This window comes from Chlorocebus sabaeus, chromosome 22 (assembly GCF_047675955.1).
Source record: "Chlorocebus sabaeus isolate Y175 chromosome 22, mChlSab1.0.hap1, whole genome shotgun sequence".
NCBI classification, from domain to species: domain Eukaryota; kingdom Metazoa; phylum Chordata; class Mammalia; order Primates; family Cercopithecidae; genus Chlorocebus; species Chlorocebus sabaeus.
This window is the reverse complement of record NC_132925.1, coordinates 11,953,516-11,979,519: the sequence shown is the minus strand read 5'-3', so window position 1 is coordinate 11,979,519 and position 26,004 is coordinate 11,953,516. Positions and strand designations below refer to the sequence as shown.

The window sequence follows — 26,004 nt, the reverse complement described above, 5'->3', positions numbered from 1 at the left end:
TTCTCTGATGGTGAGTGATGATGAGCATTTTTTCCTGTGTCTGTTGGCTGTATGAATGTCTTCTTTTGAGAAGCGTCTGTTCATATCCTTTGCCCACTTTTTGATGGAGTTGTTTGTTTTTTTCTCGTAAATTTGTTTGAGTTCTTTGTAGGTTCTGGATATTAGCCCTTTATCAGATAAGTAGATTGCAAAAATTTTCTCCTATTCTGTAGGTTGTGTTCTGAATATTTTACGTATACGATTGATTCATTTAATCCTCACCAAGTCTATAAAGTGCAAAACTCCTCAACAAAATACTGGCAAGCTGAATTCAGCAGCACATAAAAAAGTTTATTCAACATGATCAAGTAGGCTTCATTCCAGGCCGGCAAGGTTGGTACAACATACACAAATCAATAAATATGATTCATCACATAAACAGAACTAGAAACAAAAACCACATTATTGTCTCTCAGTAGATGCAGAAAAGGCTTTTGATAAAATCAACATCCTTTTATGTTAAAAACTCTCAATAAACTGGATATTGAAGGAACATATCTCAAAATAATAAGGGCCACTTATGACAAACCCACAGCCAACATCATACCAAATGGGCAAAAGCTGGAAGCATTCCCCTTGAAAACCAGCATAAGACAAAGACGCCCTCTCTTACCACTCCTATTCAACATAGTATTGGAAGTCCTGGACAGAGCAATCAGGCAAAAGAAAGAAATAGGGCATCAGATAGGAAGACAGAAAGTCCAACTATCTCTGTCTGCAGATGACATCATTGTATATCTAGAAAACCCCATAATCTAAGCCCAAAAACTTCTTAAGCTGATAAACAACTCAGCAAAGTCTCACAATACAAAATCAATGTCTAAAAATCACTAGCATTCCTATAAAATAGCAATAGCCAAGCTGAGAGCCAAATCAGAAAGGCAATTCCAAAAGGATAAAATACCTAGGATTACAGCTAACCAGGGAGGTGAAAATTCTCTACAAAAACACTGCTCAAAGAAATCGGAGATGATACATAAACAAATGGAAAAACATTTCATGCTCATGGGTAGAAAGAATCAATATTATTAAACTGACCATACTGCACAAAGTAATTTATAGATCCAATCCTACTCCTATCAATCTACCAATGACATTCTTCAAAGAGCTAGAAAAAACTCTTTTAAAATTCATATGGAGCCCAAAAAGAGCCTGAATAGCCAAGACAATCCTAAGCAAAAAGAGCAAAGCTGGAGGCATGATGTTACCTGATGTCAAACTATCCTACAAGGCTACAGTAACCCAAACAACATGGTACTCATACAAGAACAGACACATAGACCAATGGAACTGAGTAGAGCGCTCAGAAATAAGTCTACACATTTACAACCATCTGATCTTCCACAAAGCTGACAAAAACAATTAATGGGGAAAGAACCCCTTAATCAATAAATGATGCTGGGATAACTGGCTATCCATATGCAGAAAATTGAATCTATAAAGTATTTCCTATTATTACCATTCCCAATACACAGAAGTTAAGTGAATGTTCAAAGTTAAACAGCTAGTAAATTTTGAAGCTGATTTTCATCTGAAAATAGATGAAACCAGATATAAGTAATCTGGTTGCAATATATGTTGTACGGTGCTTGTATACAATTATATTACTGTGGAGCCAGCAATAGAAGGAGGCTCTGCCCTGAAGAAGAGCTTCATAACTGTTTTGCTGAGAATCAGTGCATTTTCTCTACTAGTGACATGCCAGGTGCCATGTGCTTTCTATTCTTGGCTGTTGGTTACTTTTACACTCACTGCAGCTACCAACATCATCTAAGTTGGGGGGGAACACCTCATTTGTTTCCAGACAATAGCTAATTCCTGTTAGACTTGAGTTCTCACTCACCAAATCTAAATCTGTCATACTTTGTATGCTTCTTTACCTCCAGCTGACAGGTGATATGAGGAGAAAAATGTCTCATTTCTCCAACTTACATACTACCTTCTTGTAAATAAAAATGGATATGATCTTATCACATTATCACCAGTAGAGTTGCTCAGAGCAGCTTTTAGGCTCAGACAGCTCTTTTTCACTGACGGCTTTCTTGGTACCTGGATTACACTGGAAGTGAAATGTTGTACCCTTACACACAGAATGTATATTTCTTTCTTCCTCTTTAAAAGTTAATGTTTTCCTTTTTTTTCTCCTGTTTATCAGTGGTCTTGCTTAGTTTCTGTGTTATCTTGTAGAAATAAAAGTAAGCTCATAAAAGACAAACGGGTACATGAAAGAATGAATAGTCCAAAACCAAAACATAAAATAGGAGAATCCAAAGCTGTGGAAGGTGGTTCATTTCAGCATTGATACTAATGGTTCAAATAATTATGTGTGCACCATGACAAATAGCAGGACTTGGGTCTGGTATATAGATTGATTATGCCAATGAATGTGTCTGTATAAGTGAAAATATTCATTTTTAGGGACACACAAAATCATATTTAGTCATGAAATAAAAAAATATAAAATAGTATATGAACAAGTGATACAAAAGCACCTATATTATTACTTATAAATGCCACAGCTGTCCAAATAAAATATTCAATTCACAAATATCACCATATAGCTGAAGAAACCATACATATTTTTCAATTAAAAGTAAATCAAGGGCCTGGTGTGGTGGCTCATGCCTGTAATCCCAGCACTTTGGGAGCCTAAGGCAGGTGGAACACTTGAGGGCAGGAGTTTGAGACCAGCCTGGCCAATGTGGTGAAACCCCATCTCTACTAAAAATACAAAAATTAGCCAGGCATGGTGGTGCATCCCTGTAGTCCCAGCTACTTCGGAGGTTGAGGCATGAGAGTTGCTTGAACCTGGGAAGCAGAGGTTGCAGTGAGCCGAGATTACACCACTGCATTACAGCATGGGTGACAGAGCAAGACTCTATCTCAAAAAAAAAAAAAAAAAGGCAGATAAAGATATTGAACTATTGATATTTGTATATGTAATTTAAGGCATAGAGAGTGATTTATGAAATCATTAAGTTTATTACGGCACTAATGGAGATTATTTACATATTTCTTGATTACCTTTGATATAAAAATTTTAAAAAGCTTTAAAATTAATGCACTGGAGAATCATCCTCTGTAAAATCATTTAACTAGTATTAATATTTATACAGTTTATTGAAGTCCCATTTGTTATGCACTTTTGCCTGCAAGAAGAATGATAGCATCTCTCTTATTTACGTGTGTACCTCCAGTAATTAGCACTATGCTTTGTACAGGTAGGCATGAATAAGTATGTGTTGCATAAATAAATAAATGCAATAATTTAGTTGAAATATTTGATTGGTATTTGTAGAGGTGGTACAAATGATTAGAAAGAAATGTCAGAATAAATTTGTACTACAAAGGTTCATATTCTTTTTTTCTTTCATTTTTCCAATAAAGGTAGCTCTATAAAATGTGATTGTTTAGATTTCTAAATATAATATACCATTTAGGAAACTCAAATGGCATAATATACCTTTTTTTAAGTGAGATTATAGAGATCAATGGAAGCCTTATTTTTTTATGACACATTTTATGGATCTGTATTAGATGTACTTCTTTTCACTGGGAACATTCAAAATATGGACTGCTGAGCATATTTTTAAAATATTAAAAAAATTATATTTACATTTAAAACCAAGACAAATAGATATTTTTCTGTAACCAACATCAAATGACATGTGATCAACATTAGGGGTCTTGTTTTTCCCTTTCTTTCAGTCTTCTCTAGTGCTCCAGGAGATAACTGTCTTTTAATCAATCGGCTGTTTTTCGGGCTCTTATTGTAACTACATCCTTTGCAGACTCACTGGTGATCATCTGCACTTAAGTTGTGGCATATACCCATGGTACTAGTTTTTTTGTCTGACAGGTTGGAAGTTCTGAGTCTGGGCAAGTCTTCTAAGAGTCCTCTACGAAGCCCAGGCTGTGGCTTTCCACCACTCCCCTGGCAATTTTTCTCTTTTCTCTTTTCATCAAAGCAGTGGCAGCAGATTCCACCAAAGCAGCAACTCTTGCCATTCTTATCACCTCTCCCAATTCTCAGACTTGATTCTGAGCCATTTTAACTAATTTATATTTCTTAGTAGATCCTGAGGAGAAATATTTTACTGAGTAATCTTCAGAAGAGAAGACAGCAGTGCCAGGATACCTTACCTATCACCCTGTCTTCCTGATTGTTGAACAGGTGTGGGTAGCAACTCTTCCTAAGTGAAACAATATTTTTTTATTTTATTAAATTTAGTAATATGAACCCCAGTGAGTATAGTGACAATAAATCTTACCAGTAGAGGTCAATGGCTCTTTTCTAGCTTAAAGATCTTTCAGTATAAAACGATTTTTCTGTATACACTATATGAGGGCAATATTTTTCCCAGAGACTAAAAGAGAAGAAATCAATGTTATTTAATAATTCTTTTTCATTTACCTATCTCTTTGAAATTTACTATGTAGTAGGCATTGATGCTTTGTCTAAAATACAAAGATTAATGAACAATGTTTCATCAAAACAAGCTCACAGGTTAGGGGACATATAAATAAACTATCATTAGAATATTATTAGTGTTCTGATAAAAAGAAAAATGGAATGCTATGGGAGCATAGAGGAGAGTTGCCTACATGAGACTGGGCTGATAAGTGTGAAATAGTGAAGATATGTTCCAAGTGGAATTTTATCTCTGTACATATCCTACTGTCTAATCTAAAATATCTAGTTAATCTAAAGTCCCTATTAAACTTGAGAGTCAACACTGAATGAATTGCAGTGAGTACTTTTTAAAAGGATCTTGTATGTAACTTAAGGTAGAAGACCTATTAATACCAACTTTATCTACTGACGTACTTTCACTTCAGTAATGTCAAAAGCATGTGAATATGTAAATACAATTACATTTCTGTAAAAAACATGGATTTAAGCCTATGTTTTAAAATATGAAATAAATGTATCTGCTTTTAGGAAAAGCAAAGGGTAAGTAATAGATGATATCAAGATAGCTGATTGGAGGTATCCAATGCTCATCTTTCTTGATTAAAAAATGACAAAAACAACAAATACATAACTACATTTCAAGTAAAGTATCTAAGGGAGAACACTGGAATTCAGTAAGAAGCAACAGTCTTCTGAAACACAAAGACTCAAGATGGCAGCATAGCGAGAGAAGTAAAGCACCCAGCCAAGATTGTGGAGAAATGGTAAAGGGGAGCTCTCTAGCAGTGTCCAATACCACTACGGATACCTGCAATCATAGCTACAGAAAAAGACCACATTCCACGCAGGCCCTGAGCCACGTAAGATGATCCTTGGAGTCCAAGTGGCTGCATTACTCCAGAGAAGAAAGCCATGCAGGGTCCCCCTACTCTCCAAGATGGAAGCTGCTATGGCATGACTTCATTTTGAGAACAGAGACATTGTTATGGTGCATTGTAACCTGGGAGCCCCTGCATCTCCACATTCCTAAGACCCTCGTTTTGTTCCACTTTTATTTCCCTATGCCCACGCCAAAGGCTAGAACACCATTACCCCAGTTAGATCAGTGGTACAACTGTGACTGCAGTACTTAAGGCCATACAGTCCCCTGCATCCCCCAAAAGAAGTGGTCCAGCACAGCAGGGAGGTCACCTCCAAGACCCAGGTAACTGATATGCACATCCTCTAGAACCCAAGGACTGACCACCCAGCACCCACAACTGCCAGTGACTCTGCCTCCACAACCAGAAAATTGTTCTATGTGCCCCCTAGAGCCTGAGGACTGGCCTGCCCAACATCTGCCACCATTGGTGGCCCCACTCCCTTGACCAGTGGAGCCTTCCAGAGCCTAAGAACTGGCTTGCTCAGCAGCTCCTTCCCTTAGCAAAGCCACACTGCTGCCTCAACAAACACCCACAGGCTAGGTCACTGGGGCATTTACAGTTACCACTGATGTTGATTACAGTTGAAGAAATCATGAGGAGACAAAAAAAGAACAAAAAAAATGAATAAAACCTATGGGACTTAGGGAGCACCATATTCACATTATGAGAGTTCCAAGGAGAAGAGACCAAAACAAAAAAAAATATTAAAAAGCATAGTAAACCTATTTAATGACATAATAACTGAAAATTTCCCAAGTCTTGAGAGAGTTAAAAACATCCAGATCCAAGAAGTTCATCAATTCCTCAATAGATTGAACCCAAAAATGTCCCCTCTAAGGCACATTGTAGTCAAATTGTCAAGTCACAGACAAAGAGAGAATTTTAGAAATAGTAACAGAAAAGCATCAAATCACATATGAGGGACCCCTCATTAGACTGACAGCAGATTTCTCAGCAGAAACCATACATACCAGGAGAGAATGGGATAATATGTTCAAAGTGCTGAAAGAAAAATTACTGAGAGTCAAGAATAGTGCACCCAGCAATGCTATCCTTCCGAAACTAAGGAGAAATAGTCTTTTCCAGACAAGCAAAAACATGGAATTTGTCACCACTTGGCCGGCCTTACAAGAAATGCTTAAGAGAGTCTTAGATCTGGAAGCAAAAGAACAATAACTACCATCATGAAAACACATGAAAATATAAAATTCACTGGTAGAGCAGACACAAAACTGAGAAAGAAACCTTGTCACCACAGAAAGTCACAAAACTGCAAAGGTAAGCAATAAGAAAAACTACACAAAGCAAACTAAAAACAATTCATGGAATTATACAAGTCTTAATCTATCAATAAGAAACCTTACAAGTAAACATTACATTTTCCAGTTAGAATATATACACTAGGTCAATGGATTAGATAATCATAACCCAATTGTATGCTTTGTAAATAAAAAATAAAATTGCAAGGTCCCCAACCATCTGGATAGACCCCTCCTCTCATCCAAAGGTTAACAGAGTTAAATCAGGTTAACCAGAGTTAACCTGAAAATCTAGTTCAGGCCATGATGGAAGAAGGGGTTGGACATGCCTCATTATATCCCTCCAGCATTAACATTAACATAGACTTTAAGTCTGATAAGAAATATTTATAATCTATTCTCTCTTAAGCCTGTTACTTGAAGGCTTCCTCTGTGTGATAAAACCTAGGTCTCCATAACCCCCATTAATATCCAGACATTCCCTTCCACTGACAATAACTCAACCAATTGCCAATTAGAAACATTTAAATTCTATCTATGATCTGGAAGCCCCTGCTTTGAGGTGTCTGACCTACTAGATCAAACTAATGTAAATCTTACATGTATTTACTGATATATTATGTTTCCCTGAAATGTGTTAAAGCAAGCTGTATCCTGACCACCTTGGGCACATGCCATCACGACCTCCTGAGGCTATGTCACGAGTGTGTCCTTAACCTTGGCAAAATAAACTTTCTAAATTGACTGAGACCTGTCTCAGATATTTTGAGTTCACAACTTCTTCATACAGGAAATTCACTTCACTTATAAAGACACACAAGTGAAGATATTTCATGGACTAAAACTGAAAGGATCAAAAAAGATATTTCACGCAAAACTAAACCAAAAATGAGCAGCAGTAGCTATAACTGTATCAGATAAAATAAACTTTAAGTCAAACACCATAAAAAGGGACAAAGAAAGTAATTTTATAGCAATAAAGAGATCAATTTGGCAAGAGGATATAACAATTGTAAACATATATGCACCTCAAACTGGAGCACCCAGATATGTGAAGCAAATACTATTAGATCTAAAGGGAGAGATAAACTCCACTGTAATAGTAGTTGGAAACTTCAACACTCTACTTTCAGCATTGGAAAGAGCATCTAGACAAAATTCACTAAAAGGCATTGGATTCAAACTGTACTATAGACAACATAGAACTAAAACATTTATAGAACATTTCATCCAATTGCTATAGTAAATGCATTCTTCTCATCAGTGCAAAGAACATTTTCTAGGATATATAACATGTTAGGACACAAAACAAGTTTCAACAAATTTAAACAAATTGAAATCGCATTGAGTATCTTTTCTGACCACAATGGAATAAACCTAGAAGTCAGTAACAAGAGAAACTTTGGAAAGTGTACAAATAAATGGAAATTAAACAAAATACTGATGAGTGACCAATGGGTCAATGAACATATTAAGAAGAAAATTTAAAAAATTATTGAAACAAATAAAAATAGAAATACAGCATGCCAAAACCTATGAGATATGGCAAAAGTAGTACTAGAAGGAAAATCTATAGCAATAAACATTTACAACAAAAAGTAGAAAGATACCTAATAAGCAACCTAGTGCTGAATCTCAAGGAACCTGGAGAGCACGAGCAAATCAAACCTCAAATTAGTAGAAGAAGAGGAATAATAAAAATCAGAGCAAAAGTAAACAAAATTGAGACTAAAAATTACAAAATATAAATGAAACAAAAGTTGTTTTTTTCAAAACAATAAAATCAACAAATCATTAGTTAGAAGAAATAAGAAAAAAAGAGAGAAGACGCAAATAAATCATAAATGAAAAAAGAGACATTACAATGGAAACCATAAAAACACAAAGGCTCATAAAAATCATAGGCTACCATGGACAGTTATACATCAACAAATTGGTAAACCTAGTGGAAATGAGTAAGTTCCTGGACACATACAATTTACCAGCGCTGAACAGGAAGAAACAGAAAACCTGAACAGACCAAGAACATGTAATGAGATTGAATCATTAACAAAAAGTCTTCTGAAAAAGAAAAGCCCAGGATGAAATGGCTTCATTGCTGAATTCTACCAAACTTTTAAGGAAGAACTACTACCAATATTTCTCAAAGTATTTCAAAAAATTAAAGACTTGAGAATGCTTCCAAACTTATTCTACAAGGCCAGCATTACCCTGATATCAAAAGCAGACAAGGACACAACATAAAAAAGAAAACTACAGGCCAATATCCTCAATGAACAGAGATGCAAACATCCTCAACAAAATACTAGTAAGCCAAATCCAATAGCACTTCAAAAACAGTATACACCTGATCAAATGGGATATATCCCAAAGATGCAAGATTGGCTCAACACATGCAAATCAATAAATGTGACATATCACATAAATAGAAGGAAGGACAAAAATTATAAGATCTTCTCAACAGAAGGAGAAAAAGCATTTGCTAAACTTTAAAATCCCTTAATGATAAAAACTCTTAACAACGTAGGTGTAAAAGAAACATACCTCAAAACAATGAAGTTCATATACGACAAACCCACAGCTAGCATCATACAGAATGTGGAAAAATTAAAAACTTTTCCTCTATGAAGTAGAAAAAGACAAAGACGATCACTTTCGTATCACTTTTATTCAACACAGCAGTGGAAGTCCTAGCTAGAACACATAGGCAAGAGAAACAAATAAAATCCAAATTGTAAAAAACAAAGTCAAATTGTCCCTGTTTGCAGACATGATTTCATATGTAGAAAAACTTCAGGATTTCATCAATAAACTCTTAGAACTGAGAAAAAAAAAAATCAGTAACATTGCAGGGTACAAGATCAACATTCAAATATCAGTAACATTTCTAGAAACCAATAACAAACGAGTTAAAAAAAATAAAGAAAGCAATCTCATTTATAATAGCTATAAAAAATACCTAGCAATAAATGTAATCAAGGACCAAAAAAACTCTATGATAAAAGCTATAAAACACTGACGAAAGAAATTGATGAGGACCCCAAAATGGAAAAATGTCTTGTATTTATGGATAGTTAAAATGATCATGCCCCACAAGAGATCTGCAGATTCAATGCAATCCTTATTAAAATACCAATAACACGCTTCACAGAAATAAAAAGAATTCTAAAATTCATATGGAAACCCCAAAAGACTTTAAATGGCCAGTGGAATCCTGAGCAAAAGAAGAAAGCTGGGGGCATCATACTACCTGACTTCAAAATATTCTAAAAAGCTATAGTAACCTAAACAGCATAGCAGTAGCATAATAAAAGATACATAGACCAATAGAACAGAATAGGGAACACAGAAATAAATCCACATATTAACAGCCAACTGACAGATAAATACTCCAAGAACATGCACTAGGGAAAGGACAGTCTTAATAAATGTTGCTGGAAAAACAGGATATCCAGATGAAGAATGAAACTAGATCCCATCTCTCGTTATATATAAAAATTTACTCAAAATGGGTTGAAGACTTACATGTAAGACTAAGAAACGACTAGAAGAAAACATAAACGCTGCATGACATTGGCCCGGGCAAAAACTTTATGAATTTTATAAATAAGATCTCAAAAGTACAGGTAACAAAAGCAAAAACAGATAAATGGATTATACCAACTTAAAAGCTTCTGCACAGCAAAGGTAACAATCACCAGAGTGAAGAGACAATCTGCAGAATGGGAGAAAATATTTGCAAACAATTCATCTGACAGGGACTTAATATTTACAACATAGAAGAAACCCAAACAACTCAAAAGAAAAAAAAAATAGATTTCAAAATGGGGACTGATATAAATAAAATTTCTGAAAAGATTCCTATAAATGGCCAAGAAGTATATGAAAAAAATGCTCAACACCACTAATCAGGAAAATGCAAATCAAAACCAAAATAACGTATCATTTTATCCTAGTTAGACTGGCTATTATATAAAAACAAAAATAACAGATTCTGACAAAGATGGAGAGAACAGGAAACTCTTATGCATTGCTGGTAGAAATGTAAATTAGCATGCTCATTGTGATGAACAGTATGAACTTTCTTCAAGAAACTAAAAGAAGAACTACCATATGATCTAGCAGTCCCACCACTGGGTATATATCCGAAGGAAAGGAAATCAGTATGTCAGAGATATCTGCACTCCCATGTTAATTGCAACACTATTCACAATAGCAAAGACGGAATCAACCTCTGTCCATCAGAAGATGAATGAATAAATAAAATATAGTATATATACATAATGGAGTGCTATTCAATCATTAAAATGTGAATTCTATCAATGTTGGCAACATGGACAAACCCTGAAGTCTTCATGTTAAGTAAAGTAAGCAAGGCACAGAAAGACAAATAGCAACATGTTTTCACTTAATATTTCTATGGTAAACAAGTCAATCATAGAAGTAGAGAGTGGAATAGTTGTTACTAGAGGCTGGGAAGGACAGAGAGGAGAAAGGGTAGGGAGATGTTAGTTAACGAATACAAAATTACAGCTAGATAGGAGGATTCTAGTGCTCTACATCACTATAGAATGATGAGACTCAACAATTATTTATTATATAGTTTCAAATAGCTAAAGAGATGGTTTTGAATCTTCCCAACACAAAGAAATGATAATGGTTTGAGGTTATGGATAGTCTAATTACCTTGATTTGATCATTACACATTGTAAACCTATATGGATAGATCAATCACACTGTACCCCATAAACATGAACAATTATAGCATGTGTATCAAAAAACCCATGTTATATCTTCAGTTAAAATGTTCATGACCTTCTGGAACTTGCCTTGCACATAAACCATACAATAATCCAGTAGTTAATATTTTGCCTTTGTGGCTAATATCAAACAGAAACCAAATTCTTATGATAAATGATAATCTACTCCTCACATGAAAGAGTGTAAGGTAAATCCAATCAATGTATGTAAACACCAGATGCCCTGTCATTTTTAATTTTGATATAGGCTGTTAACACAACAGACAGAATTATGTTCTGTTATATTGAATGGTTTAATCTGAATTTTAATGATTCACCTCCAACCTCTAGCAATAGACATCTGCTTGTAGGTCATCAACAAATATGAAAGATAGCCTCACTATTTCAGTTATAATGAAACAGTGTGTCTAGATAGCCTCACTATTTCAGTTATAATGAAACAGTGTGTCATGTATATAACATACAGAATAACATTAAAGACCAAGTATTGAGGTTTAGGGGTTGCCATATGAGATAGTAAGATAGTAAATTAAAACCTAAAGAAAGGATAATCAGAAAGAAAGAGGAGAAGCAAGAGGGCACAGTATCATCTTAGTTAGAAAAAGTGTATTTTTTTTTTAAAGTTTTATTTTAGGTTCAGGGACAGATGTGCAGGTTTGTTACATAGTTACTCGCATCATGCCGGTTGTTGTAGAGATTATTTTGTCACTGAAATGCACTACTCAATAGTTTATTTTTATTTTTATTTTTTATTATACTTTAAGTTCGAGGGTACATGTGCACAATGTGCAGGTTTGTTACATATGTATATGTGTGCCATGTTGGTCTGCTGTACCCATTAACTCGTCATTTACATTAGGTATATCTCCTAATGCTATCCCTTCCCCCTCCCCCCACCCCACGACAGGCCCCGGTGTGTGATGTTCCCCACCGTGTGTCCAAGTGTTCTCACTGTTCAATTCCCACCTATGAGTGAGAACATGCGGTGTTTGGTTTTCTGTTCTTGCAATAGTTTGCTGAGAATGATGGTTTCCAGCTGCATCCATGTCCCTACAAAGGACACGAACTCATCCTTTTTTATGGCTGCATAGTATTCCATGGTGTATATGTGCAAAATTTTCTTAATCCAGTCTATCATTGATGGACATTTGGTTTGGTTCTAAGTCTTTGCTATTGTGAATAGTGCTGCAATAAACATACGTGTGCATGAGTCTTTATAGCAGCATGATTTATAATCCTTTGGGTATATCTTGTGGAATAGTGTCAATAGGATTGGTACCAATTTACCTTTGAATGTCTGGTAGAATTTAGCTGTGAATCCATCTGGTACTGGACATGTTTTTGTTGTTGTTGGTAATTCTTTACTTACTATTTCAATCTCTCTGCTTGTCATTGGTCTGTTCAGGGTATCTAACTCTTCGTGATTTAAGCTAGGAGGGTTGTATCTTTTCAAGAATGTATTCATCTATTATTGGTTTTCCAGTTTATGTGCATAAAGGTGTTCACAGCAGCCTTGTATGATCTTTTGTATTTCTGTGGTGTCAATTGTAGTATCTCCTATTTCATTTCGTATTGACCTTATTTAGATTTTTCTCTCTTCTTTTCTTGGTTAATCTTGCTAACAATCTATCAATTTTACTTATCTTTTCAAAGAATCAGATTCTTGTTTCATTTATCTTTCGTATTTTTTTGTTCCAATTTCATTTAGTTCTGCTCGGATCTTGGTTATTTCCATTCTGCTGCTGGTTATGGGTTTGGTTTGTTTTGGTTTCTCTAGTTCCTTAAGGTGTGACTTTAGATTGTCTGTGCTCTTTCAGACTTTTTGATGGAGGCATTTAGGGCTATGAACTTTCCTTTTAGCACCGTCTTGACTGTGTCCCAGAGGTTTTCATTCGGTTTGAAGGATTTTTAAATATCCATCTTGATTTTATTTTTAACCCAATGATCATTAAGGAGCAGGTTATTTAATTTCCATGTATTTTCATGGTTTTGGAGATTCCTTTTGGAGTTTATTTCCAGTTTTATTCCACTGTGGTCTGAGAGAGTGCTTGATATAATTTCAGTTTTCTTAAAATTATTGAGAATCATTTTGTGGCCTATCACGTGATCTATCTTGGAGAACGTTCCATGCGCTGTTAAATAGAATGTTGTTGGATGGAACGCTCTGTATATATCTGTTAAGTCCATTTGTTCCAGGGTATAGTTTAAACCCATTGTTTCTTTGTTGACTTTCTGTCTTGATGAGCTGTCTAGTGCTGTCAGTGGAGTACTGAAGTATTATTGTGTTGCTATCTCATTTCTTAATTCTATTAGTAATTGCTTTATAAAATTGGGAGCTCCAGTGTTAGGTGCATATATATTTAGGATTGTGATATTTTCCTGTTGGACAAGGCCTTTTACCATGATATAATGTCCCACTTTGTCTCTTTTAACCATTGTTGCTTTAAAGTTTGTTTTGTCTGATGTAAGAATAGCTACCCCTGTCCATTTCCGTGAAATGTCTTTTTCCACCCCTTTAATTTAAGTTTATGTGAGTCCTTATGTGTTAGGTGAGTCTGCTGAAGGTAGCAGATAGTTGGTTGTTGAGTTCTTATCCATTCTGAAGTTCTATATCTTTTAAGCGGAGCATTTAGGCCATTTACATTCAAGGTTAGTATAGAGATGTATCCAGAGAAACTAAGTTACCATTCCATTCATCATGCTTTTTGATGCCTGTGTACCTTGTTTTTTTGTTTTGTTTTGTTTTTGCTTTTTAACTTGTATTTTTTTTTATAGGTCCTGTGTGATTTATGCTTTAAAGAGGCCCTTTCTTTATGTGTTTCCAGGATTTGTTTCAAGTCTTAGAGCCCCTTTTAGCAGTTCTTGTAGTAGTGGCTTGGTATGGCGAATTCTCTCATCATTTGTTTGTCTGAAAAAGACTGTATCTTTTCTTCATGTATGATGCTTAGTTTCTCTGGATACAAATTTCTTGGCTGACAATTGTTTTGTTTGAGGTGGCTGAAGATAGGGCCCCAATACCCTCTAGCTTGTAAGGTTTCTGCTGAGAAATCTGCTGTTCATCTGATAGGTTTTCCTTTATAGGTTATCTGGTGCTTTTTTCTCACAGCTCTTAAGATTCCTTCCTTCGTCTTAACTTCAGATTACTTGATGGCAATGTGGCTAGGCGATTATAGTATTTGCGGTGAGTTTTCCAGGTGTTCTGTGTGCTTCTTGTGTTTGGATTGCTAGGTCTCTAGCAAGGCTGGGGAAGTTTTCCTTGATTAGGCCTCCAAATTTGTTTTCCAAACGTTTAGATTTCTCTTCTTCCTCAGGAACACCAATTATTCTTAGGTTTGGTCATTTAGGATAATCCCAGACTTCTTGGAGGCCTAGTTCATATTTTCTCATTCTTTTTCTTTGTCCTTGTTGGATTGGGTTAATTCAAAGACCTTTTCTTTGAGCTCTGAATTTCTTTCTTCTATTTGTTCAATCTTACTGGTGAGACTTTCCAGAGCATTTTGCGTTTCTATAAGCATGTCCAATGTTTCCTGAAGTTTTGATTGTTTTTTCTTTATGTTCCCTATTTATTTGAGTATTTCTCCCTTCACTTCTTGTATCCTTTTTTTTTTTTTTTTTTTTTTTTGAGTTTCCTTGCATTGCACTTCACCTTTCTCTGGTGCTTCCTTGATTAGCTTAATAACTAACCTCCTGAATTCTTTTTTAGGTAAATCGGATTTCTTCCTGGTTTGGATTTACTGCTGGTGAGCTAGTGTGATTTTTTGGAGGGGTGTTATAGAACCTTGTTTTGTTATATTACCAGAGCTAGTTTTCTGGTTCCTTCTCCTTTAGGTAAGCTTGTCGGAGGGGAGGTCTAGGCCTGAAGGCTATTGTTGAGGTTCTTTTGTCCCACAGTATGTTCCCTTGATGTAGTACTCTCTCCCTTTTCCTATGGGTGTGGCTTCCTGAGAGCTGAGCTGCAGTGATTGTTGTCTCTCTTCTCGGTCTAGCCACCCACCAAATTTACCTGGCTCTGGGCTGGTACTGGGGGTTGGTTGTCTGCATAGCAGAGTCCTGTGATGTGAACCATCCTTGGATCTCTCAGCCCTGGATACCAGCACCTGTTCTGGTGGAGGTAGCAGGGAGGTGAAATAGATTCTGCGAGGGTTCTTAGCTTAGGTGGTTTAATGTTCTGTTTTTGTGCTGGCTGGCCTCCTGCCAGGGGGTGCTGCTTACCGTAGAGCATCAGCTGTGGCAGCATGGGGAGGAACCGGTGGTGGGCGGGGCCCTAGAACTCCCAAGGGTATATGCCCCTTGTCTTCAGCTACCAGGGTGGGTAGGGAAGGCCCATCAGGTGGGGGCAGGGGTAGGTGTGTTTAAGCTTAGACTGTCTTTGGACATTCTTGCTGGGACTGCTGTGGAGGATGGGGGTGAGGTTCCCGAGTCACTGGAATGGTGTACCTAGGAGAATTATGGCTGCTCTGCTGAGTCCTGCAGGTTGTCAGGGAAGTGGGGGAAAACTGGCAGTTACAGGCCTCACCTGTCTCTCACACAATCTGAAAGGCTGGTCTGACCTGCACCGTGCCCTCTCTAACAGCACCGAGTGTGTTTCTGGGCCGTGGGTGAGCAGGGCTTGAGAACTTGCCCCAGAATGCCCACCTCAGCTGTGAAAGAAAAAGGCTTTGATTCTTCCCCTGCCCATGGAATCTGCATATCAGATTAATGGCATCTGCCGAGTTCTGGCCAGGAGGCTTCTCGATCAGTTCAAATTGTTATAAAATTCAGCTGGAGATCTCCTTCTCCCTGTGGCCTTTTCCCAGTGCTTCTGGCCGCCCTCCTGAAGGTCCTCTGTGAGGTCAGGCAAAAACGGCTTGGTAAGGGACCCAGCAAGCTTCCAGGGGTTTTCCTGCTGCCTCCTCTGCCCCTGTATGATGCTGGGCTCTCTAAATTGACTGAGCTCCAGGTAAGGTCAAAATCTTCTCTTGTAATCTAGGCCTTCAGCTTCCTGGACGATCTCCCTTTCCCACTTCCACAGTTTGGGCATCACAGTATTTGGGGTGTCTGCCGGGTTCCGCAGGAGCCATCCACTTCCTTCAGGGGGTCTGCGGATCTTCTCAGGTTTCCTGATTTATTCCTTCAGTCGTTCTAGAGCAAAAATTCATGATGGGAGCCTCCACATGCTGCTCTGTCCGTCCAAGTCGGAGCTGCAATCTAGTCCTGGCTCCTGTCTGCCATGATCCCTGTGATATTTTGTTTTCTGTTCCTGTGTTAGTTTCCTAATAATGGTCTCCAACTTTATCCATGTTGCTGCAAAGGACATGATCTCATTCTTTTGTATGGCTGCATAGTATTCCATGGTGTATTTTTTGTACCACATTTATTTTATCCAATCTGCCATTGATGGACACTTAGGTTGATTCCATTTTTTTTTTTTTTTTTTTTTTTTTGCTATTGTGAATAGTGGTATGCAATGAACGTATGCATACATGTGTCTTTATAACGGAACAATTTATATTTCTTTGGGTATATATCCAGTAATGGGATTGCTGGGTCAAATGGTATTTCTATTTTTAGGTCCTTGAGGAATTGCCACACGGTCTTTCACAATGGTTGAACTACTTTACACTCCCACCAACAGTGTATAAGTGCTCCTTTTTCTCTGCAACCTCACCAGCATCTGTTATTTTTTTTTACTTTTTATTAATAGCCATTCTGACTGTTGTTACTGGGTCTCTCATGGTGGTTTTGATTTGCGTTTTCTGTAATGACTAGTGATGTTGAGCTTTTTTTGGTATCACTGTTGGCCACATGTATGTCTTCTTTTGAAAGGTGTCTGTTCATGACCTTTGTCCCCTTTTTAATGGTTTTTTTTTTTTTCTTGTAAAGTATTTTAGGTTCCTTATTGATGCTTAATATTAGACCTTCGTCAGATGCATGGTTTGCAAAAATTTTCTTCCATTCTGTAGATTGTCTCTTCAGTCTGTTAGTAGTTTCTTTTGTTGTGTGGAAGCTCTTAAGTTTAATTAGGCTCCATTTGTCAGTTTTTGCTTTTGTTGCAGTTGTTTTGAGGTCTTCATCATAAAATGTTTGCCTATTTATCTGTCCTGAATCATATTGCCTAGCTTGTCTTCCAGGAGTTTTATAGTTTTGGGTTTTACATTTAAGTCTTCAATCCATCTTGGGTTGATTTTTTTATGTGGCATAAGGAAGGGGTCCAATTTCAATTTTCTGCGTATGACTAGCCAGTTACCCCACCACAATTTATTGAATAGGGAGTCCTTTCCTCATTGCTCGTTTTTGTCAGCTTTGTCAAAGATCAGATCATTGTAGGTGTGCAGCCTTATTTCTCGGCTCTCCACTCTGTTCCATTGTTCTATGTGTCTGTGTTTGTACTAGCACCATGCTGTTTTGGTTACTGTAGCCCTGTAGTGTAGCTTGAAGTTTAGTAGCATGATGCTTCCTGCTTTTTTTTTTTTTTTTGCTTAGGATTGCCTGGGCTATTCAGACTCTTTTTTTTTTTAAACTTTATATGAACTTTTAAATAGTTTATTTTTCTAGTTCTGTGAAGAACGTCATTGGTGGTTTGACAGGAATAGCATTGAATCTGTAAATTGCTTTGATCAGTATGGCCAGTTTAATGATATTGGTTCTTTCTATCCATGAACATTGAATGTTTTTCCATTTGTTTGTATCATCTCCGATTTCTTTGAGCAGTGTTTTGAAGTTCTACTTGTAGAGATCTTTCCCCTCCATGGTTAGCTGTATTCTTGGGTATTTTATTCTTTTTTTAACAATTGTGAATGGGACTGCCCTCCTGATTTGATTTTCATCTTGGCTGTTGTTGGTTTATAACAATACTAGTGATTTCTGCACATTAATTTTTTATCCTGAAACTTTGCAAAGTTGTTTTTTTTTTTTTTTTTTTTTCTTTTAAAATTAGCTCAAGGAGCTTTTGTGCTTAAACTATGAGGTTTTCTAGCTATAGAATCATGTCATCTGCAAACAGGGATAGTTTGACGTCCTCTCTTCCTATTTGGATGCCCTTTATTCTTTCTCTTGCCTGATTGCTCTGGTCAGGACTTACAATAATATGTTCAATAGGAGTTGTGAAAGAGGACATTCTTGTTATGCTGATTTTCAAGCGGAATGCTTCCAGCTTTTGCCCATTTAGTATAATGTTGACTGTCAGTTTGTTATAGATGGCTCTTATTATTTTGAGGTATATTTCTTCGATACCCAGTTTATTGAGGGTTTTTAACATGAAAGGAAATTGAATTTTATCAAAAGTCTTTTCTGCATCTACTGAGAGACAATCACAGTTTTTATCTTTAATTCTGTTTATGTGGTTAATCATATTTACTGATTTGTTTATGTTGAACAAATCTTGCATTCCAGGGATAAAGCCTACTTGATTGTGGTGGATTAGCTTTTTGATGTGCTGTTGGATGCAGTTTGTGAATATTTTATTGAGGATTTTTGCATCGATATTCATCAAGGATATTGGCCTTTTTTGTTGTGTCTCTGCCACATTTTGGTGTTAGGATAATGCTGGCTTCATATCCCTTCTCAATTTTCTGAAATAGTTTTGGTAGAAATGTTAACCAGCTATTTGTACAACTGGTGCAGTTCTGCTGTGAACCTGTCTGGTCCTGATAGGCTATTTATTACTTATTCAGTTTTGGAGCTTGTTAATTGTCTATTCAGGGAATCAATTTCTTTTTGGTTCTGTCTTGGGAGGGTATATGTGTCCAGGAATTTATCCATCTCTTCTAGGTTTTCTAGATTGTGTGCACAGAGGTGTTCATAGTAGCCTCTAATGGTTGGTTGTATTTCTGTGTGGTCAGTGGTAACATCCCCTTTGCCATTTCTAATTCTATTTATTTGGATTTTCTCTTTTTTCTTCTTTATTAGTCTAGCAGTGGCCTATCTTGTTATTTGTTTTAGAAAACAAACTCCTAAATTTGTGGATCTTTTGAGTGTTTTTTCATGTCTTGATCTCTTTCGATTAAGCTCTGATTTTGTTTTTTTCTTGTCTTCTGCTAGCTTTTTGGTTTGCTTTTGCTTCTCTAGTTCTTTTAGTTGTGATCTTAAGTTGTTAATTTGAGATTATTCTAACTTTTTTGATGTAGGCATTTAGTGCTATAAATTTCCATCTTAATATTGCCTTAGCTGTGTCCCAGAGATTCTGGTATGTTGTATCTTTGTTCTCATTAGTTTCAAAGAACTTGATTTCTGCCTTAATTTCATTATTTACTCAAAAGTCACTGAGGAGCAGGTTGTTTAATTTCCATGTATTTGGATGGTTTTAAGCAATTTTTAAAGTATTGATTTCTATTTTGATTGCTCTGCAGCCCAAGCGTATGTTTAGCATGATTTCTGTTCCGTTGAATTCGCTGAGGATTGTTTTATGTCTGATTGTGTGTTCAATTTTAGAGTATGGGCCATGTAGTGATGGGAAGAATTTATATTCTGTTGTTTTTAGGTGCAGGTAAGATCCATTTGGTCCAATGTTGAGTTTAGGTTCAAAATATCTCTGTTAGTTTTCTGCCTCAATGATCTGTCTAATAGTGTCAGTGAAGTGTTGAAGTCTCCCAATATTATTGTGCGGGAGTCTAAGTCTCTTTGTAGATCTCTAAGAACTTGCTTTAGGAATCTGGGTGCCTCTGTGTTGGGTGCATATATATTTATGATAGTTAGGTCTCCTTGTTGAATTGAACCCTTTACTATTATGTAATGCCCTCCTTTGTCTTTTTTGATCTTTGTTGGTTTCAAGTGTGAAAAAAATGATGGTTAGATGCCACAAAATAGGTGGCAATGTCTTAACCATATATGTCTTGTCATGCCTGAGGGCCTCTTCCATCCTTGTCAAGGAGTGTGATAACCTTTTCTCCTTTCACACAACACAGGACAAGTTTCAAGTTGTAATTGGTGCCAAATAATTTGGGATAAAAAGCTTCCTTAAATTTATCAAGAAAAGAGAGAATGTATACTTAGGAGAGTAATTTCAATATGTATATGAAGAATAAGAAGGGATATGTTTAGATATTTAAACAGCTAAAAGAATATATAATATAGAAAATTATTATAGATAACATAGGATAGAATTTTGGCAGGAAGTATGGTACAGATTGTAGTTAGTTTGTATTAAGAATAGATTCATCTGTTAATCAGTTAATATGTATTAATCAAATAATAAGAAGAATAAAAGACCATGGGGTATGCTTATCCAGAAAGCTGGATAGTATACTCTTTTGTCATTTTCCTCTTTCTCCCGCTGAAGACCTTCATGCCAGTGTAATGGTTGGAGCATCAGCAGTTCTTAGACCAACTGAGAGACCTTGAAAATAAAGTCATGAATGGAGGACTATAGCAGAAAGGTAGGAGCCTGGATTTCTGAAGACATTGTGGCGCTGTCAGTTTAGACCTAGGTTTGAAGCTTAGCTTCTTTACATAAAAGAAAAAATAAGCTTCTATCATGGTTTAGAAAATCTTATTTTTTATTTCTGTTTTATGCAGCTGAACTTATTCTTTCTGATAAAACTGATTTTGCATCTCCAAGCCTCTTGAATTTTACAAAGTGTTTGTCACTAGTAGGCTTCTAAAGGGAAAGAGAATGGGAAACTGATTTGATGCACTGTCTTTTCAATGCACATCAGTGAGTTGTTCTGCTTTTATATTAAGCAGAGGAAGCATATCGTGAGCACTTAATGAGTTGACTTTTTTGGCCGTTAATGGAAGTATGTGTGGTCATGAAGAAAGATTTTGTAATTAGATACTGACCAGAGGTATACTGAAGCACATTGGCTAGGTTACACTGTAAACCACCAGCATTTCAGTAGCTCAAAGCAATACAACTTATTTCTTGCTCACTATACATGTTCAGCATGATTTGACTGGGGATTCTTTTCCATATAGTCACTCCACACCCTATGCTATCTCCTTTGCACTGCAGGGGAAGAATGGGTTAGAGAGTTGGGCACTGGTATTTACCACTGGTGACTCACATATTCCCTCACATCTCATTTGCTAGAATTAGTTACATGACCATGACTAACTCCAAGAAAGGAAGCAGTATAGGCTTCCTCATACACAGAAGTAGGAAAGATCGGGATATTTAAGAACATTAATTATATCTACTACTCTACTAAAACATAAAATAACCTGTGCAAACACTTTCAATGCACAAATACGTTTTTATCTTTTGTTAAATTAATTTCTTTAGGAAGGTTTTCCTCTAAAAAAAGAACAAAATAAACCATTGCCAGATGAGAATTTCTACAAGATTAATCTCTCTTCGGCAGGTGAAAACACTTTAACTGAGAAATAACAAGTCTCTTTGTTTAAGAAACAGATGAGCACTAAATCTTAAAGATTCACAAACACCCACACAAGTTTATTCATCCATTCATTTTGTAGACACTGATTGAGCATCTGCTAAGTGCGGTTCTGATGAAACCTATTGAAGTTAGAACGCAGGGTGCCAGATTTAAAAAGGGGAAATGGACATGACTCTAAATATTTCTAAAGTTCTTTCTCTAAATAGAATTTTATTCAAAATACAGAAACTACATTATAATCTCCAAATACATTTAGGTTACCAGATAGTTCTTGGAAACTAATTATATTACTATGATTAAAAATACCACAGTGACATTCATCCCAACTGGGAAACATTTAACAGAATATATTTAAGAAAACACGTCAGAATCTCTGGGAATAAGGTACTGAGAAGACTTTCCTGACCAGCTGACTCTAGCTAGCTGCACACACATTTCATAATAATAACTTAGCAATATGGTTATTTTCCACAAAATAGAAATTCACTGGTTTTTAATGTAAGAGATATCAATCTACTCCTTTTGTTTTCTTACGTGGTATTTATTGAACTGTTCTACATAAAGTATCACTGTATCAGAATCTCCTATGACAGATTAATAATAACATAAGGCAATATTTCAAATATCAAATTGAATAAAATCTCTGATGGGAAACTTCTCAATAGATAGGTTGCCAATTATACTTTTATGTTCTATATGTGTTGGTATAACACTTCTGGAAAGATTTGAAAAAGTATTTCTCCAAATCCGGATTATTTTCTTAGGATAGATGACTTGAAATGGCAATATGAGTTCAAATTTATAAGAACATAAATTTAAAAGAATAATTTCAACACATACTTTCAAATTGTTTCCAGACACAAACTTATACTAATTTGTACTCCAACGTATAAGCACTCTACTGATGGCTCTTTATTTTGGTTAAAAACTTTATCAAAAATTATTCTTTCTTTGCTATTCCATTGCTTTCATCTTGAGAAGGTACTTCTCTATTCAGAAACCATGTTATTACTTACCTATATTTAATTCTAGTATTATGATTTTGTTTTACTCTATTGCCTCCAATCTATTTAAGTAATATTTACTTTATTCCTTTAAACTGTAGGTTCTTGAGAGCAACGACTTTCCTGTATACCTTTAAACAAGAGTCTGTCTCATGGTGGATATGTGTGAATATTTCTAGGATAAATGGGGACTATGATGACTTTTACCTTTTGAACATCTCATGAATTTTCTATGCCTGAACATGATTTTTCAAATCAATTTTGTTTTAGACAAAACAACATTTTAATCTTTTAATTATGAAAACATAGCTATGTTGATTTCATATTTTTTGGTGTGTTTAAACATACAACCAACAAAGGACTAATATCCAGAATCCACAAGGAACTCAAAAAAATCAGCAAGGAAAAAACAAACAATCCCATCAAAAAGCGGGCTAAGGACGTGAATAGACAATTCTCAAAAGAAGATATACAAATGGCCAAAGAACATGAAAAAACACTCGACATCACTAATTATCAGGGAAATACAAATCAAAACCACAATGCAATACCACCTTACTTTTGCAAGAATGACCAATAAAAAAAAAAAAAATAGATGTTGGCATAGATGTGGTAAAAAAGAAACACTTTTCATGTTGGTGGGAATGTAAACTAGTACAACCACTATGAAAAACAGTGTGGAGATTCCTTAAAGACCCCAAAATAGGACTACCATTTGACCCAGCAATCCCACTCATAGGTATCTACCCAGAGGAAAAAAAGTCATTATATAAAAAAGATACTTGCACACACATGTTTATAGCGGCACAACTGGCAATTGCAAAAATATGGAAGCAGCCCAAATGCCCATCAGTCAACAAGTGGCTAAAGAAATTGTGGTATATATATACACCGTGGAATACTACTCAGCCATAAGAAGTAACAAAATAATGGCATTTGCAGCAACCTGGATGGAACTGGAGACCATTAGTCTAAGTGAAGTAACTCAGGAATGAAAACCCAAACATCATATGTTCTCACTTACAAGTGGGAGCTAAGCTATGAGGATGCAAAGCCATAAGAATGATACAATGGACTTTGGAGACCTGGGGGAGTGGGTGAGAGGGGGGTGAGGAATAAAAGGCTATACATTGGGTACGGTGTACCCTGCTTGGTTGATGGGTGTGCCGAAATACCAGAAATCACCACTAAAGAACTTATTCATGTAACCGAATACCACCTGTTCCCAAAAGCCTATTGAAATAAAGAAAAAGAAAGAAAAAAGTCAAAAGAATTCTTCATTAATTATAGTTCAGTTTGGTAGGCAGTATTATTTATCAGGAGACTGTCAACAAGAAAAGATTTTTATTTCAAAATTGAATGTGAGAAAACACTATAAAATTCTCTTTCTTTGCTCTATAGGAATTATGGAAATATTTATCATAATAATCATATAATGACTTTTTCAATCATATTATTTCTAGTTTCCTGAAAGTGCTTGCTTTTTACAATGCATACAGTTTCAATACAGATAAAGAAAGGCAGGCAACTTTCACATAAGGCCTTATACATAAAAAACTTCAATTAAAGTTAGTTTCAGAAGACCAAATTTCAAAAGTTACTCTACAGCCTTAACCTTTGGTAGTTTTACCCTGAATTATATATTGGAATGCTTTTTTTCCCAAGTGACAATTTAGCATTTTATGTTCTTTTTTCTTTTACTGTAAAATAAAGCACAACACAATAATGTATAGTTCAATTAATCCTTATAAGGTGAATGTTCTTGTAACAATCATCCAGGTCAAGAAATTGAACCTCGCCAGCCATCCCAAAGTCCTCCTTTTTTCCTGATCCCAGTTGCCTTCATTTTTCCTCCAACAGGAATCATTGTCTTGACTTAAGTCCATATCATATCTCTGTGTTTCCTTGCAGTTATCACCCAAATGTGCATTCATAGGCACCACATTTTAGTCTTCAAACATTCTACTTCAAAGCTTTAAAAAATGCTGTCTTTGGGCCAATTTCTCCGAAGAAAGATTAGAATGATGGTTTCCATTTATTATTATTATTTATTTTTTGCTAAATAAAGTCTTTAGAAAAGGTTACACCTTTGAGTCCTCCTTGAATGGAATTTACATTGCTCTCACATTCACACAAAACAGAGACAAATTGTAATAACATTCTTTAGAAGAAATTCATTTCAAAAAATATGTTTCAGTGACAGTATTGTCAAAGGGGGCATCCTGACTTTCTACAATTTGTTATGATGGCAATTATGTCTTTGTGTAGACTGCACAAAGTTTCTGTTACTACTAACCAACCTATATACTCATGAAAAAGAAAATGTACATGTTTTAAAAATTAAGGGGCAATGAAAATGTCAGTGAAAAAAGTCAGGTTTTGAGTAGAGAATTTGGTTGAGTCTAAGCCAACAATTAATATAAATGGCACCAATTTCCTTTTCTTGGTGATTTTTTTTAGACAATTTTTTTTTGAGGGGGGTTCTCACTCTGTTGCCCAAGCTAGAGTGGCACTGGCGTGATCATAGCTCACTGCAGCCTTGAACTCCTGGGCTCAAGAAATCCTCCAGCGTCAGCCTTCTGAGTAGCTGGGACTACAGACATATATCACCAAGTTCAACTAATTTTTAATTTTTTTTTAAGAGATGGGGTTTTGCTATGTTGCTCAGGCTGGTTTCAAACTCCTGGCCTCAAGCTATCCTCCCAACTCAGCCTCCCAAGTAGCTGGAGTAATAGGTGTGAGCCATCATACCAGGCCTGGACAAACACTTTTATTGAAACAAAACTATATTGAAGAATACATAATTCATCACTGCACAGCTTTTATGAATTTTTATGAAGGAAAAATATTATAAGCCACCCCTCAGATCAGGCTGTAGGACACTATAAGCAGTCAAAATAATAAGTATCCCTATGTGTTCTCCAAAACATCACTCCAGCCTCCACAAAATGTAACCACTATATTAAGTTCCATCAATCTAGATTAGCTTACTGGTATTTGAAACATGGAATAATGTGGTATAATGTGTATACATTCTATTGCACTTGGCTTCTTTTGCTCAACATTGTGATAGTGAGTTTCATATTGTTGCATGCAATAGTAGTGCTTCTTCTTGCTGTGCAGTATTGTATGGTATGACTATACCACAGTTCATTTATTCGTTTTATTACTGATGGACACTTCGGTTGTTTTCAGTTTTTGCTTCATTAAAAATAATGCTGCTAGGAGCCGCCTTCTACTTTTCTTTTGGAGAATATATATATATGTACACATTTCTGTTGAGTAAATAGAA

The 26,004-nt window shown here is 35.9% G+C and overlaps 1 protein-coding gene and 1 non-coding gene across 4 annotated transcripts in view; both read right to left on the bottom strand.

Moving 5' to 3' along the window:
- Positions 1-26,004, bottom strand: part of HTR1F (5-hydroxytryptamine receptor 1F) — a 202,676-nt gene that overhangs the window by 60,681 nt on the left and 115,991 nt on the right. The window lies entirely within an intron of this gene.
- LOC119626073 (U6atac minor spliceosomal RNA) lies at positions 20,150-20,275 on the bottom strand. The gene has a single exon (XR_005242266.1). It is a non-coding gene; the product is annotated as a U6atac minor spliceosomal RNA (small nuclear RNA).